The sequence below is a fragment of the Macaca fascicularis genome, chromosome 10 (genome assembly GCF_037993035.2).
Source record: "Macaca fascicularis isolate 582-1 chromosome 10, T2T-MFA8v1.1".
Lineage (NCBI taxonomy): Eukaryota > Metazoa > Chordata > Mammalia > Primates > Cercopithecidae > Macaca > Macaca fascicularis.
The window spans coordinates 106,735,486-106,750,030 of record NC_088384.1 but is presented as its reverse complement, the minus strand read 5'-3'; the positions used below and the strand labels follow the sequence as shown (position 1 = coordinate 106,750,030).

Below are 14,545 nucleotides of genomic sequence, written 5' to 3'. Positions count from 1 at the left end.
GCTGAGGCAGGAGAATCGCCTGAACCCGGGAGGCGGAGGTTGCAGTGAGCCGAGATCATGCCACTGCACTCCAGTCTAGGCCACAGAGCGAGAGTCAGTCTCAAAAAAAAAAAAAAAAAAAAAGCCAGTCCTATTTGAGGGCTCTCTAATTAGGTCCGGCCCACCCAAGCTAATCCCCCTTTTGTCATATACGGTAACCATGGCAGTCAGATCATAATATTCCCAGGTTCTGCCCACAATCAAAGGGGTGGAACCTGTGAATATTATGGGCTTAGAGAAGTAGAGTGTCTTTGGGATCATCTTAATATGCCACTCACAGGGACTGGGGAAGGTCTTGGGTGCTAATAATAACAATAGCAATAGCAATAGTGATATTAGTACTTCTTTTCTTTTGCTTAGAACTTTGTGGATTACAGACTCATTCTACATCTGTAATCCTGCAGGAGGCTGTGATGGACTGAATGGGTCATTCTGAAATTCATATGTTGAGGTTGGACATGGTGGCTCACACCTGTAATCCCAACACTTTGGGAGGCCAAAGAGGGCAAATTGCTTAAGCCCATGAGTTCAAGATCAACCTGAGCAACTTGGTGAAATCTCTTCTCTACTAAAAGTACAAAAAGTTAGCCGGGTGTGGTGGTGCATGCCTGTGGTCCCAGCTACTCAGGAGGCTGAGATGGGAGGATTGTTTGAGCCCGGGATGTAGAGGTTGCAGTGAGCAGAGATTGTGCCACTGCACTGCAGCTTGGCAACACTGTGTGAGACACTATCTCAAAAAAAAAAAAAAAAAAAAATTCCTATGTTGAACCCAAACCCCCACGTACTGTGATTAGGAGGTGGGGCCTTTGGGAGGTGAATAGATCTCGAAGGTGGAGGCCTCGTGAATGGAATTAATGGGGTTAGTGCTTTTTTTTTTTTTTTTTTTTTTTTGAGATGGAGTCTCGCTCTGTCACCCAGGCTGGAGTGCAGTGGCCGGATCTCAGCTCACCGCAAGCTCCGCCTCCCGGGTTTATGCCATTCTCCTGCCTCAGCCTCCCGAGTAGCTGGGACTACAGGCGCCTGCCACCTCGCCCGGCTAATTTTTTGTATTTTTTAGTAGAGACGGGGTTTCACCGTCTCAGCCAGGATGGTCTGGATCTCCTGACCTCGTGATCCGCCCGTCTCGGCCTCCCAAAGTGCTGGGATTACAGGCTTGAGCCACCATGCCCGGCCAACTAGTGCTCTTATAGCAGAGGTTCCAGAGTGTTCTCTTGCCTCTTCCCTCCAAGTGGGGATGAAATTAGAGGACCATAGTCTGCAACCTGGAAGAGGGCCTTCACCAGAACCTGACTATGCGGTCATCCTGATCTCCAACTCCTTGCCTCCAGAACCATGAGAAATAACCCCCAACCCCCACCCACCGGCTTATGGTTCTCTGTTACACACAGACTGCAGGCTGTAACATATGTGCCTGTATCCCCATTTCACCCATGGGGCGAGTACAGCTCAGACAGGAGACTGCCTAGCTAGCCTGGCTGGGCCTGGAGCCCAGATCTTTTGACCCCAGGCCAGGGCTTTTGGCGCCCAGAGCATCCCCTGCCCCCACTGGAAGCCTCAAACCTCATTACCATCTTTGGAAGGGGGCAAAGTATCTGCTTCCAGCCAGCCTAGCCCTCGGGGAGCACTTCCCTGTAAACTCACCCCATTGGGTCATCCAAATGGCTTTTACAGGAATTGCCTGTGGGCGAGCAACCTCACCTCATTAAGCAGGAAAAGCAATAAAGCCCAAGGGCTGCAGAATCAGGATAGCTCCTGGGCAGGAAGCGCCCAGTCCCTGGGAGTGGGGGGCACAGGCAGGCTGGGCCAGGCTTGGCTGTATGGCCAAGACCAAGGGTCCATGCTCTCCAGAGGGGAAAGTGTCAGGACTGTCACCATTGTCCCACCTCTGAGTGTGCCAGGCATCCTTCCTGGGGGCCTATATATATATATATATATATATTTTTTTTTTTTTTTCAGTCGGCTTGCTCTGTAGCCAGGCTGGAGTGCAGTGGCATGATCTCAGCCCACTGCAACCTCTACCTCCTGGGTTCGAGCGATTCTCCTGCTTCAGCCTCCTGAGTAGCTGGGATTACAGGCACCCACCACCACACCTGGCTAATTTTTGTATTTTTAGTAGAGACGGGGTTTTGCCATGTTGGCCAGGCTCATCTCCAACTCCTAACCTCAGGTGATTTGCCCACCTCGGCCTCCCAAAGTGCTGGGATTATAGGCATGAGCCACCGTGCCCTGCCCCTGATTCAATAACATCATATCCTTATAAGAAGAGGGAAGACCTGTGAAGACAGAGACACTGGGAAGTACCATGGGACAACAGAAGCAGAGACTGGCATCATGCAGTTACAAGACCAGAAATGTCAAGGATTGGTGGCCATCACGGGGAGCTCAGAAGAGGCAAGGAAGGATTCTTTCCTAGATCCTTTAGAGCAGGAGTCCCCAGCCCCTGGGCCATGGACTTGTACTCGTCCATGGCCTCTTAGGAACTGGGCCACAGAGCAGGAGGTTAGCAGCAGGCAGGTGAGCGAAGCTTCATCTGTATTTAGAACCACTCCCCATCGCTTGCATTACCTCCTGTCAGATCAGTGGAGGCATTCGATTCTCAAAGGAGCACAAACCCTGTTATGAGCTATGCATGCGAGGGATCTTGGCTGCATGCTCCTTATGAGAATCTAATGCCTGATCATCTATCACTGTCTCCCATCACCCCCAGATGGGAACGTCTAGTTGCAGGAAAACAAGCTTAGGCTCCCACTGATTCCACATTAGGGAATGTGAGTTGTATAATTATTTAATTATATATTACAATGTAGTAGTAGAAATAAAGGGCACAATGAGTGTAATGCACTTGAATCACCCCAAAACCACCCACCCAACCCCCACCCTGGTCGGTGGAAAAATTGTCTTCCACAAAACTTGTCCCTGGTGCCAAAAAGGTTGGGGACCGCTGCTTTAGAGGGAGCATGGCCCTGCCAACACCTTGATTTAGACTTCTAACCTCCAGAACTCGAAGACAATAAGTTTCCCTTGTTTTAAGCCACCCAGTTTGTAGCATTTTTTTTTTACAACAGCCCCAGGAAACCATAGAGTACTCTGAATTATTTATTTATTTATTTATTTATTTATTTATTTATTTATTGAGATGGAGTTTTGCTATTGTCACCCAGGCTGGAGTGCAGTGGCATAATCTCAGCTCACTGTAACCTCTGCCTTCCAGGTTCAGGCAATTCTCCTGCCTCAGCCTCCAGAGTAGCTGGGATTACAGATGCCCACCACCACGCCCAGCTAATTTTTATATTTTTAGTAGAGATGGGGGTTTCTCCATGTTAGTGAGACTGGTCTAAAACTCCTGACCTCAGGTGATCCACCCGCCTTAGCCTCCCAAAGTGCTGGGATTACAGGTGTGAGCCACGGTACCCGGCCACTACCCTGGATTTTAACCTTAGCAGCACAAAGTGGTAAGATAAGCTATACATTGTATTTTGTGTTTTCCTTTTAATAAAGAGAAAAAGAGCAAGTCCTCGCAATTGAAAGTGACTGTAAGATAATGCAGTGGCTTCCTATGTATAGATGAGGACCTGGAGGCTCAAAGAGGATAAGTGACTTGTCCAAGATCACATAGTGAGAATGAGGCAAAGGCTAGACTTGAACTTGTGTTGACTCCATGGCCTCTGCTCACCTCTGTGTCAGTGTGTGGTTGTGTATCTCACAGGTTATTGGCATGTCTGTAAAGAGTCCCAAAATCCTAGTCCCTAGATGTCACTTTTCTTTTTTTCCTTTTGAGATGGAGTTTTGCTCTTGTCGCCCAGGCTGGAGTACAGTGGTGTGATCTCACCTCTGCCTCCCCAGTTCAAGTGATTCTCCTGCCTCAGCCTCCCAAGTAGCTGGGATTACAGGCACCCACCACCATGCCCGGCTAATTTTTGTATTTTTAGTAGAGACAGGGTTTTGCCATGTTGGCCAAGCTGGTCTCAAACTCCTGACCTCAGGTGATCTGCCTGCCTCAGCCTCCCAAAGTGTTGATTACAGGTGTGAGTCACTGCACCCGGTCCCCTTTTCTTTTTCACATGAGCTCAAAACTTAGTATTATCCTTTTCCTTATGGGAACTACCTATGCTAGCCACATTTCCTGTAATGTGAGCCCCTGTGAAGCAAGCCTTCTTTCCCTGGTGATCTTCATTACAAAATTGGAGATGCATTCCCAACAAAATCATCTCCCAGTAGACCCAAGTAAGAATGTTTGGCAAAGTAGAAATTAATTAATAAACAACTTGTAGCACACAAACTCTAGTGTCTGCCTGGAATGTTTTGCAACACTTTTGGAAATTCTAGAATTACAATCCCAGCACAAGCTGTTTATTTCAGGCTGTTAGGCCACATACATATCTCACATGCTTGAGAATCTACTGACTCCACTCTGAGCATCAGGAATGGAGCCCGTCTTCCTTTTGTGTGGGCATTTATAGTGGCTAGTAGAGCAGGGTTGCAATACCTGGGAAGACCAGGAGGGGTCTGCTTCCAACAGGAAATGGATTTAAAGCTGAAGGTTCTTGAAATTCAGGGCTTTGGGTTCTAGAAAATAAGTCTGTTCCTTTGGGAGGAAATCCACTGTCCTCAGGATGTAGGTTTAACCATCTGATTCACTTAGTCCCAGGTCAGACATGGTGGCTCCCACCTGTAATTCCAGCACTTCAGGAGGCCCAGGAGGGTGAATCACTTGAGCTCAGGAGTTTGAGACCAGACTGGGCAACATCGCAGCAAAACCCTATCTCTAACCAAAAATACAAAAATCTTCTGGCATGGTGGTGCACACCTATGGTCCCAGCTACTCAGGAGGCTGAGGCAGGAGGATCACTAGAGCCCAGGAAGTTGAGGTTGCAGTGAGCTGTGACCGCACCACTGCACTCCAGCCTGGGCGACATAGTGAGACCCTGTCTATAAATAAATACATAAATACATGAAGTTGCTCAGTCCTGGGAATGGAACAAAGATGTGAAAGAAAATCTGACTTTTCCTGCCTCCCTACCTAGACACGATCCTGCCCCAGGGAGGCACTTCAGCTGGGGTCAGAGTGCCTGGGACAGTCTCCCTCTCCAATCGGCACCAGGATGAAAAAGAAATTGCATATTTCACTGTCAAAAGAAAAACTAGAACAGCATGCCGGCTTGATGTGTCTCTTGTAAATTGTTTACCTCTGGAGGACCAGATGGCTCATCTCTTGTTGAACCCTTGACCACTTCCCGTGCTGTTAACAGCCTCCACTAGCAAACAGACCCGGCTCCACTGGCTCACATGGCTGTGCGGGAGTCCCAAGGCCGGCTGGCCTGTGGGGAGTTGCGGGCATTCCAGAGGGCTGACTCAGCAGTCCTGGGCTCTGGATGCTTGAGGAAATGCAAGACAGGAAGGATCTAGGTTGGGCAAATGGTCAGGTGTGGCAGGGATGGACAGCAGCTGGAGGGAGCAGGGATGGGCTTGAACTGCCCATGCCTACAGGGTTCCCAGTGCCCTTAGGCTATGGCCCTAGCATCTCACCCACCTACAGAGTCCTTCTAACGTAGTCCCCATTCACCTCACCCGCTCACCTCTTACCACTCAGATGCCTTGGAATGTCAGCGTTTCCCCTGGCCCCACTTCGCCCTGGCTACGTGTTGGGTGGAGTGGGAGAGGCCGCATCTCCCGCTGCTGCCTTACAGGCCTGTGGAGGATCCACAGACACAGGATGGATTACGAACAGGCTTTGTCCTGACTATGATATGATCTGACTGTGGTTTTTTTTTTGAGGGGTAGAACGGGACACAACGGTGCTCTTGCCTTCCTGGGCAGTGGGCAGCGAGCTTTTGGCCGTCCCTGCCTGGGTTCCATCCTTAGACACCACAGAGCAAGGCCTCTCTGGAGCTGGCTGCTGGAATTTTTTTTGTAAACTACTTTATAATAAGAAATAGGGGCAGGGCGCGGTGGCTCATGCCGTAATCCCAGCACTTTGGCAGGCTGAGGCAGACAGATTGCCTGAGGTCAGGAGTTCGAGACCAGTCTGGTCAACATGGTGAAACCCTGTCTCTACTAAAAATACAAAAAAATTAGCTGGGCTTGGTGGCGTGTACTTGTAATCCTAGCTACTCGGGAGGCTGAGGCAGGGGAATTGCTTGAACCATGGAGGTGGAGGTTGCAATGAGCCGATATTGCGCCCCTGCGCTCCAGCCTGGGTGACAAGAGAGAAACTTCGTCTCAAAAAAAAAAAAAAAAAAAAGGGCTGGGTGGCTGGGTGCCATGGCTCACACCTGGAATCCCAACACTTAGGGAGGTTGAGGTTGAGGATCGCTTGAGCCCAGGAGTTTGACAGTAGTCTGGGCAACATGGTGACACCCCATCTCTACAAAAAAAAAAAAAAAAAAAAAAAAAGAAGAAAGAAAAAAAAAAGCAAACAAAAAAACCAAAACAGAAATTAGCTGGGCATGGTGGCACATGCCTGTAGTCCCAGCTACTCAGGAGACTGAGGTGGGAGGATTGCTTGAGCTCAGGAGGCAGAGGTAGCAATGAGCCAAGATTGTACCACTGCACTCCAGCCTGATGATAGGGCCAGATCTTGCCAAAAAAAAAAAAAAAAAAAAGAAGAAGAAAAGAAGAGAAAGATGTACCAATCCAGGTCATAAAAAGTATTACATGTTTATATTAAACAAATTAATGCATTTAACATGTATGCATGTTCTCCTTGAGCAACTAAAGTGGTAATTTGTTTCTGTGCACAAGAAAAGCCTAGAATTAATATATCTATTTTAGCCGTTATAAAATACTATGTTTTTAGTGTCAAAAATGTGCCTTAAGAATTTTTGGTTGGGGTCAGGTGCAGTGGCTCATGCCTGTCATCCCAGCGCTTTGGGAGGCTGCAGTGGGAGGATTACATGAAGCCAGGAGTTCCAAACCAGCCTGGGCAATATAGTGACAAACTAATGGACTTTTAAATTTTTTGTTTATTTTAAAATTTTTTTTACAGATGTGGTCTCACTCTGTTGCCCAGGCTGGAGTGCAGTGGCACGATCCTAGCTCACTGCAACCTTGAACTCCTGGGCTCAAGAAATCCTGCTGCCTTAGCCTCCCAAGTAGCTGGGACTACAAGCACGTACCACCATGCCCAGGTAATTTGTAAAAATTTAGTTTTAATTAAAAAATTTTACTTATGAGTGACCATGGCCCAGGACATAGCCTCAGGGGCTCCTGAGAACATGTGCCCAATTTTTTTTTTACTTCTCTCTATGTTGCCCAGGCTGGTCTCAAACTCCTGGCTTTAAGCGGTCTTCCCACCTCGGCCTCCCAAAGTGGTGGGATTTGGCCAGACATGGTGGCTCACGGATGTAATCCCCGCACTTTGGGAGGCCACGGCGGGAGGATCACTTGAGGTCAGGAGTTTTAGACCAGCCTGACCAAGATGGTGAAACCCCAACTCTACTAAAAAAAAAAAATACAAAAATTAGCCAGGTGTAGTGGTGCGCACTTGTAGTCCCAGCTACTCAGGAGGCTGAGGTGAGAGAATCACTTGAGCCTGGAGGCAAACGTTGCAGTGAGCCAAGATCCGGCCACTGCACTTCTGCCTGGCGGACAGAGCGAGACTCCATCTCAAAAAAAAAAAAAAAAAAAAAAAAAAAATGCTGAGATTACAGGCTTGAGCCGCTGCATCCAGATCTGATGGACATTTTGCTTTTCTTTTTGGGTTTTTTTTTTTTTTTGAGACGGAGTTTCGCTCTTGTTGCCCAGTCTAGAGTGCAATGGCACAGTCTCGGCTCACCACAACTTCCGCCTCCCAGGTTCAAGCGATTCTCCTGCCTCAGCCTCCTGAGTAGCTGGGATTACAGGCATGTGCCACCACGGCTGGCTAATTTTGCATTTTTAGTAGAGATGGGATTTCTCCATGTTGGTCAGGCTGGTCTCAAACTCCTGACCTCAGGTGATCTGCCCACTTTGGCCTCCCAAAGTGCTGGGATTACAGGCATGAGCCACCGAGCCTGGCCTCTGATGGATTTTTTTTTTTTTTTTAATCACTGTGGTATTCATGTGGGGCACAGGGTAAGGGGGAGGCAGGGATTAGTCCTGGTGAGTAGGGGTGGAGGTGGGAAGGAGGGGACAAATTCAGGGTATTTCTGAGGAGCAGTGGAATATCTTGACCAAGGCCTTCCTCAGGCGGAGATGGAGCCATGCCCTGGGGGACTTTGCAGCCTGGCTGGGAAGACAAGCTTCTCCCCCAGGGAATTAGATACCAGTGGTTAACAGATTAGCAACTTAATCTTAGAGACTGAGAAAGCAGTTTCCAAACTCTAAAACACAGAAGGAAAACCCGTGACAGATTTGGCCACATAAGTATTTGAAGCTTGTGTCTCTCTCTCACTCACTCTCTCTCTCCCCCCCCCCCTTTCTCTCTCTCACTCACACACACACAGAACAATATAAGATTAAAAGGTGAGGGGCTGGGAGAAAACTGAGAAAGGATGGTCATCTGGGATTTATCAGCCGCTCCCAGGAATCAAGAAGAAGAAGGCAGATAACTGGACAAAGGAATAGGAACTGGTAATTCCCAGAAGAGGAGATTGGGAAGCCGGTAAACCTAAGGAAATATACTTAGTCTCATTAGGAATCAGGAAAACGCAAAGTAAACAAAGGCCCACCCCTAAGAGTAGTAGCCGAATGTAAAGGAGGGAAGTGGGAGCAGGAGGAGCCTCTCCTTGGAATGGGGAGGAGCCGGCCAGGCTCTGCGGAAGCAGAAGGGGGTGGGTGTACTACTGCGATGGCACAAACACACGTCCACGGGCTCTCCAGGGGGCCCCACCCTCACCCCCCAGACCGTTTCTAGGAGTAGTGGCTGAGCAGGACCCAGTGGAGGCCACCGCCCTGCATTGCGAGGGTTAAGTAAGATGCTGAAGGTCAAGCATGAGGTCCGGCCGGGCATTTCCAGCGGCTCTGTCTCGGCCAGGCCAGTGGCCATGCTGAACTGGGAGCAAGCAGAGTGGGAGATAAAACCCTCAGTTTCAGTTGTTTAGCGTGGGAAACGCTAAGCTGATCTGTGTACCACAGCTCCTGGGTGGGGAAGAGATGGGGAAGGAGCCTGTGGCCTGGAGGTGGCTGGAGACAGATTCCCAGGAGGGCTGGGAGGGGTCAAGGGCAGGGTCATGCTATCCTACTTCCCTGGGCACCGAGCATCTTGGCCTGCAGGGGCCCTTCCAATAAGAAATAGGGCCGGGTGTGGTGGCTCACGCCTGTAGTCCCTGCTACTCACGAGGCTGAGGTGGGAGGACCGCTTCAGCCCAGAGCTGGAGGCTGCAGTGAGCTATGATCACACCACTGCACCCCGGCCTGGGCCACATAGAGAGACCCTGTCTCTAAACAAATTAAAACCAAATTAGCCGGGTGCAGTGGCACGAACCTGTAGTCCCAGCTACTCAGGATGGCTTGAACCCAGGAGGTCAAGACTGCAGTGAGCTGTGACCCCACCACTGCACTCCAGTCTGGATGATAGAGTGAGACCCTGTCTCTCACAAAAAAAAAAAAAGGAGAAGTGAGCTGGGGGCGGTGGCTCATATCTGTAATCCCAGCACTTTGGGAGGCCAAGGCGGGCAGATCACCTGAGGTCAGGAGTTTAAGACCAGCCTGACGAACATGAAGAAACTCCGTCTCTACTAAAAATACAAAAAATTAGCCAAGCATGGTGGTGCATGCCTGTAATCCCAGCTACTCAGGAGGTTGAGGCAGGAAAATCGCTTTAACCCAGGAGGCAGAGGTTGCAGTGAGCCGAGATCGCGCCACTGCACTCCAGCCTGGGCAACAAGAGCAAAACTCTGACTCAAAAAAAAAAAAAAAAAAAAAAGGAGAAGTGCATATTACAACTTGGTGTAACAATGAATACATTACTATTATATAATAACACATTTTCTTTGACCTAAAGAATCATTTTTTGTCTTCTGATCCTAGAAGTAATTCACATGTTCGTGGGCCCATGCATGGCCTGTGCGTCTTATGGAGAGGTCACTCCAAAAAGGAACCTCAGGGTTCTCCCAGGCAGCGGCAGGCCTGGAAGTCTGTCTTTGTTTTTTTGACTGTTTTGTAGAGGGAAGCTGCTCTGCCGTCCAGCCCTGTGGAGGGGAGCAGGGTTTTGTCCCTGAGATGACAGAGGGTTGGGGGCAGTTCACTCCAGTGACCAGTGGTTGGCCGAGGTGCGCTTCGGAGTTCAACCCACCTGGGTTTGAATCTACACCCTCCCCACGTGGAGCTGAGCCTGACCAGTGCGTGTGTTCATCACACTCAGGCATTTTTCGTTTGTTTATTTTCGGATGGAAAGGGGAGATAGCCCTTCCGCCGGTCTCTCCTCCCGGGCAGCCGTGCCGCAAGGCCAGGGTTGCAATGAAGGCAGGTCTCAGGCAGGTCTCGGCTCTGCTCTGGCAAAGGGGCCCCAAAGGTCTGAGGAATCCAGCCAGCTCCTCCAAGCTCATGTCCTTGGTCTCAGACCTACAGGCTTTGTCCACATCCTAGGCTGGTGACAGCATGTGTGTGTGTCACGGCTGGAGTGGCAGAGGCCCTGTGGGAGCTGCAGATCCAGGCCCCCTCCGTAGGTGTCAGGCTGTGTTATGCCAGAGTCCCACACCTGTTCGTGTGAGGGGAAGGTGCCTGTGCAATACTGTAGCCAACCAAATGCCATAGTGTCTTCAATACTACTCATCTTGCCCATGGAAAATTATGCCTAAGCCACCATATGGGTCAATGAATGCTCCAGCCCAGATCCAAAGAGATGCCTTCAGCCCAGGGACGTGTGACAGTGTCTGGAGATGTGCCAGGCTGTCACGGGCTGTGCTTCTGGTGTGGGGACACTGCTGAACACACAGGACAGCCTCCACAGCAAAGCATTACATGCCAAGGTCCAGGGACCCTCCCATAACCAATTCCAGAGCGAGGGCTTCTGACTGGAGAGCCTTACACTGCATATCCCTTCGTCACTCATGGGCCCCAGGTCAGGCATACACCCACCTGCACCACACTGCCTATACACAAGCACTTTACCTGTGTTGTATTTATTTATTTTTGGCTCACTGTGTTGCCCAAACTGGCCTCAAATTCCTGGGCTCAGCCTCCCAGGTAGCTGGGACTACAGGTGAGTGCCACTGCACCTGGCTTTTTTTTTTTTTTTTTTTTTTGAGACGGAGTCTCGCTCTGTCACCCAGGCTGGAGTGCAGTGGCCGGATCTCAGCTCACTGCAAGCTCCGCCTCCCGGGTTCACGCCATTCTCCTGCCTCAGCCTCCCGAGTAGCTGGGACTACAGGCGCCTGCCACCTCGCCCGGCTAAGTTTTTGTATTTTTAGTAGAGACGGGGTTTCACTGTGTTACCCAGGATGGTCTCGATCTCCTGACCTCGTGATCCGCCCGTCTCGGCCTCCCAAAGTGTGCACCTGGCTTTTTATGCAGGCGTTTTAGGTGAGTCATTGGAGGCACAATGCTACCAACTTGCCACTTCAGGTGGCTCCATCTCGATGAGCCTCAGTCTCCTTGTCTATACAATGGTAACAGTGCCCCACACCAGGGGAGCTGTGGGGGTGAGTGACAGGCTGTGTGTCCAGCCCAGTGTCCAGGATTTAGAAAGAGGGGGTCTGTTCAGTGGGGGCAGAGCACAGGCTCGAGGCCAGACTTCCTGGGTACCAGGAATTCAGTGAGTGAATTCTTTGAGCAATGCCTGGCACTGCACAAGTCCTGTGGCCGTGTTGGGTACCACTGGCATTATTGCTGTTTTCAGGATTTGTTTGTGTGTGTGTGTTGGAGTCTCGCTCTGTCACCCAGGCTGGAGTGCAGTGGTACGATCTTGGCTCACCGCAACCTCTGCCTCCTGGGTTCAAGCAATTCTCCTGTTTCAGCTTCCCGAGTAGCTGAGATTACAGGCATGCGCCACCACGCCTGGCTAATTTCTGTGTTTTTAGTAGAGATCCGGTTTCAACATGTTGACCAGGCTGGTCTCAAACTCCTGACCTCAAGTTATCCATCCACCTCGGCCTCTCAAAGTGCTGGGATTACAGGCATGAGCCACCACACTCAGCCTGTTTCCGGTTTTTGATAGTCAAACAAAGTTGCTGGGCCTGGAACAGCGACCAGGTCACCTCACTCCCTCAGTGTCAGGGGTCTGTCTGCAGTCCCCAATTGCTCTCACCTCATCTCAGTCCCTCCTGCCTGTCCTCATCCTTATCACTGCTCCTACAGCTGGAGACCAGGGTGGGGTGCATTTGAGATGGGATCCCCAAGTCAGCCTGTGCTTCTTGGAGGCCCAGCTTCCCCCACTCCCTCCCACAACCCTCCCACGACCCTCCCACGGCCCCATCTTTATCTTCCTTCACCCCCTACGCCCCATGCTCTCTTCCCCAGCCTGGGCAGGCCCCAGCTGCCTTCCCACCTGGCGCCCCGATACACAGCCACCCCCACAGTGGCCTCAAGAGGCTTCTCTCCCAAAGAGAGACTTTGTCTTCAAGGTGACCCCTGCCTGACCCCTAACATGGCTGGTGGGAGTGGTGATGGGGCAGTGATGGGGCCATTTGAATTAAAACACCCTCTGGATAATTCACAGAAATTCATGAGTCATCTTTATCTGGGGAAACGCCAGTGGAGTGGGCTGGGACCCAGGGCTGCAGACTGACAGACAGAGGGAAGCGGCCTCCCTGGACGCCGGTCCTCACTCCCGTGCCTGCTGTTGACTGGTCTGCGGGCAGGAGGCGTCCCTTTGCCTGCAGTCCTGGGACAGTGGACAGCAGGGGACACTGGGCCTTCCCAAGGAGTTGCTTGTTCTTCTCCTAAATCAGAAATCAGGGCACTCATCATCTGTCTGTCCATCAGGCCGCTGTCCTCTGCACAGAGACACCTGGGTGTCCCCGCCTGGCTCCAGGTGGTTCTGGAGGATGGCAGAGCCAGGACCATGGGCTGCCGTGAGGGTGGTTCCAACCTGCTCTATTTAAACCAAGGGTCCTTTAAATTTGCCTCTTTTCATTTAAATACACTCTTTAAAAACAAGCAGGCCGGGCATGGTGGCTCACACCATGTGGATCGCTTGAGGCCAGGAGTTTGAGACCAGCCTGGGCGACATAGCAAGACCCATCTCTATAAAATATATCTCTATATATATATTTACATTTTCTTTCTTTCTTTCCTTTTTTTTTTTTTTGAGACAAAATCTTACTTTGTTGCCCAGGCTGGAGTGCCATGGTGTGATCTCAGCTCACTGCAACCTCTACCTCCTGGGTTCAAGCGATTATCCTGCTTCAGCCTCCTGAGTAGCCGGGATTACAGGAGCCCGCCACCACACCCGGCTAATTTTTGTATTTTTAGTAGAGACAGGGTTTCACCATGTTGGCCAGGCTAATCTCGAACTCCTGACCTCAGGTGTTCCACCCGCCTCAGCCTCCCAAAGTGCTGGGATTACAGGCATGAGCCCATAATTACAGGCGTGTGCCTGGCCCCAAAATTTTTTTTAAAAAGACAGAAAAACTCCCTGCCCCCAGGAGCTAAGATTCTTGAGAAGGATACTTGATTAACTGATGAATGAGACAGTCAGAACCGTGAGTTCTTTGAAGGATACGGGTGAGGGGCAAGGCCACATTAGCCAAGGGGGTCAGCGAGGACCTCTCTGAGGAGGTGGCCTTGGTGGTGACGCCTGCAGGCTGGGAGAGAGTGATATGGAAGTCCTGGGGGAAGGGAGGGGTGTGCCAGGCAGAAGGCACAGCCAGGGCAAAGGCTGGAGGGGGGCTCCGGCTGAGGCCCGTGCTTTGGCAGGGAGGAGGAGTTTGGGTCCTTCTGGCTCTTCCAGTCGCCTTTGGGTGGTCCAGGCAAGTTGTGTGACCATACTGGGCTTAGTCTTGCCATCGGTAAAATGAACGAGTTGGACTCTTGGACTCCACACTTTCTCGGGCCCCCTCTGGTACAGGCAAACTGGTTCCCAGAGAAGCCTCCTCGGGCGCCCGTCTGTCTTCTGTGTAAACTCACATTCCTCTTCCTGGGCTATTTTGCCATTTCCTTTCATGCGAAACCAAATGAGCTATTTTGGAAACTCCTATAAGCAAACTAAGCCCTGGCTGGCATTTGAGTGGATAAAAAAGAGCCCTAAGTGAGGGACTCAGGCATAAAAGCCACCCAGCCCCGAAAGCCCATGACGTTAAATTTAGATGTTTTACCTCTAAATGAGGTGAAATTGCAGGTTCCCTCTGGCTGGCAGTGGGGAGGAGACGCAGGGCAGCTTCGGCCAGCAGTGAGCAGGACAGATTTAGCGGGAGTGGGCTCTGCTTCCTCCAGCCACACCTTGGGGACGGAGGTCCAGGACAGTCCCCAGTGTCTGGGAGCATCTGGCATCCTCTCCCCGCATGCACCAGCCAGGTCTGAACGGCATCAGTTCTAAGTGCCAGGCCAGAGCGAGGCAGCGAGGGACACGGAGTGGAAGAGGCTGTCCTGTCTGCCACCAAAGGTTTGGGAACTGCATGACTCTGTGCCTCCCTGCTCTGCCCTGGGG

The 14,545-nt window shown here is 50.9% G+C and overlaps 1 protein-coding gene across 27 annotated transcripts in view; it reads left to right on the top strand.

The window, feature by feature from the left end:
* The window catches only part of RIPOR3 (RIPOR family member 3), a 104,172-nt gene that overhangs the window by 39,386 nt on the left and 50,241 nt on the right, over nt 1-14,545 (top strand). For 7 of the 27 annotated variants that reach the window (XM_074005553.1, XM_074005550.1, XM_065523297.1 and 4 more), the window contains one exon: nt 7,025-7,166. The exons of the other annotated variants lie outside the window; for them this stretch is intronic. The gene's annotated coding sequence lies outside the window, so the exon portion shown is untranslated. The remainder of the gene's footprint in view (nt 1-7,024; nt 7,167-14,545) is intronic. 27 annotated transcript variants of the gene reach the window in all.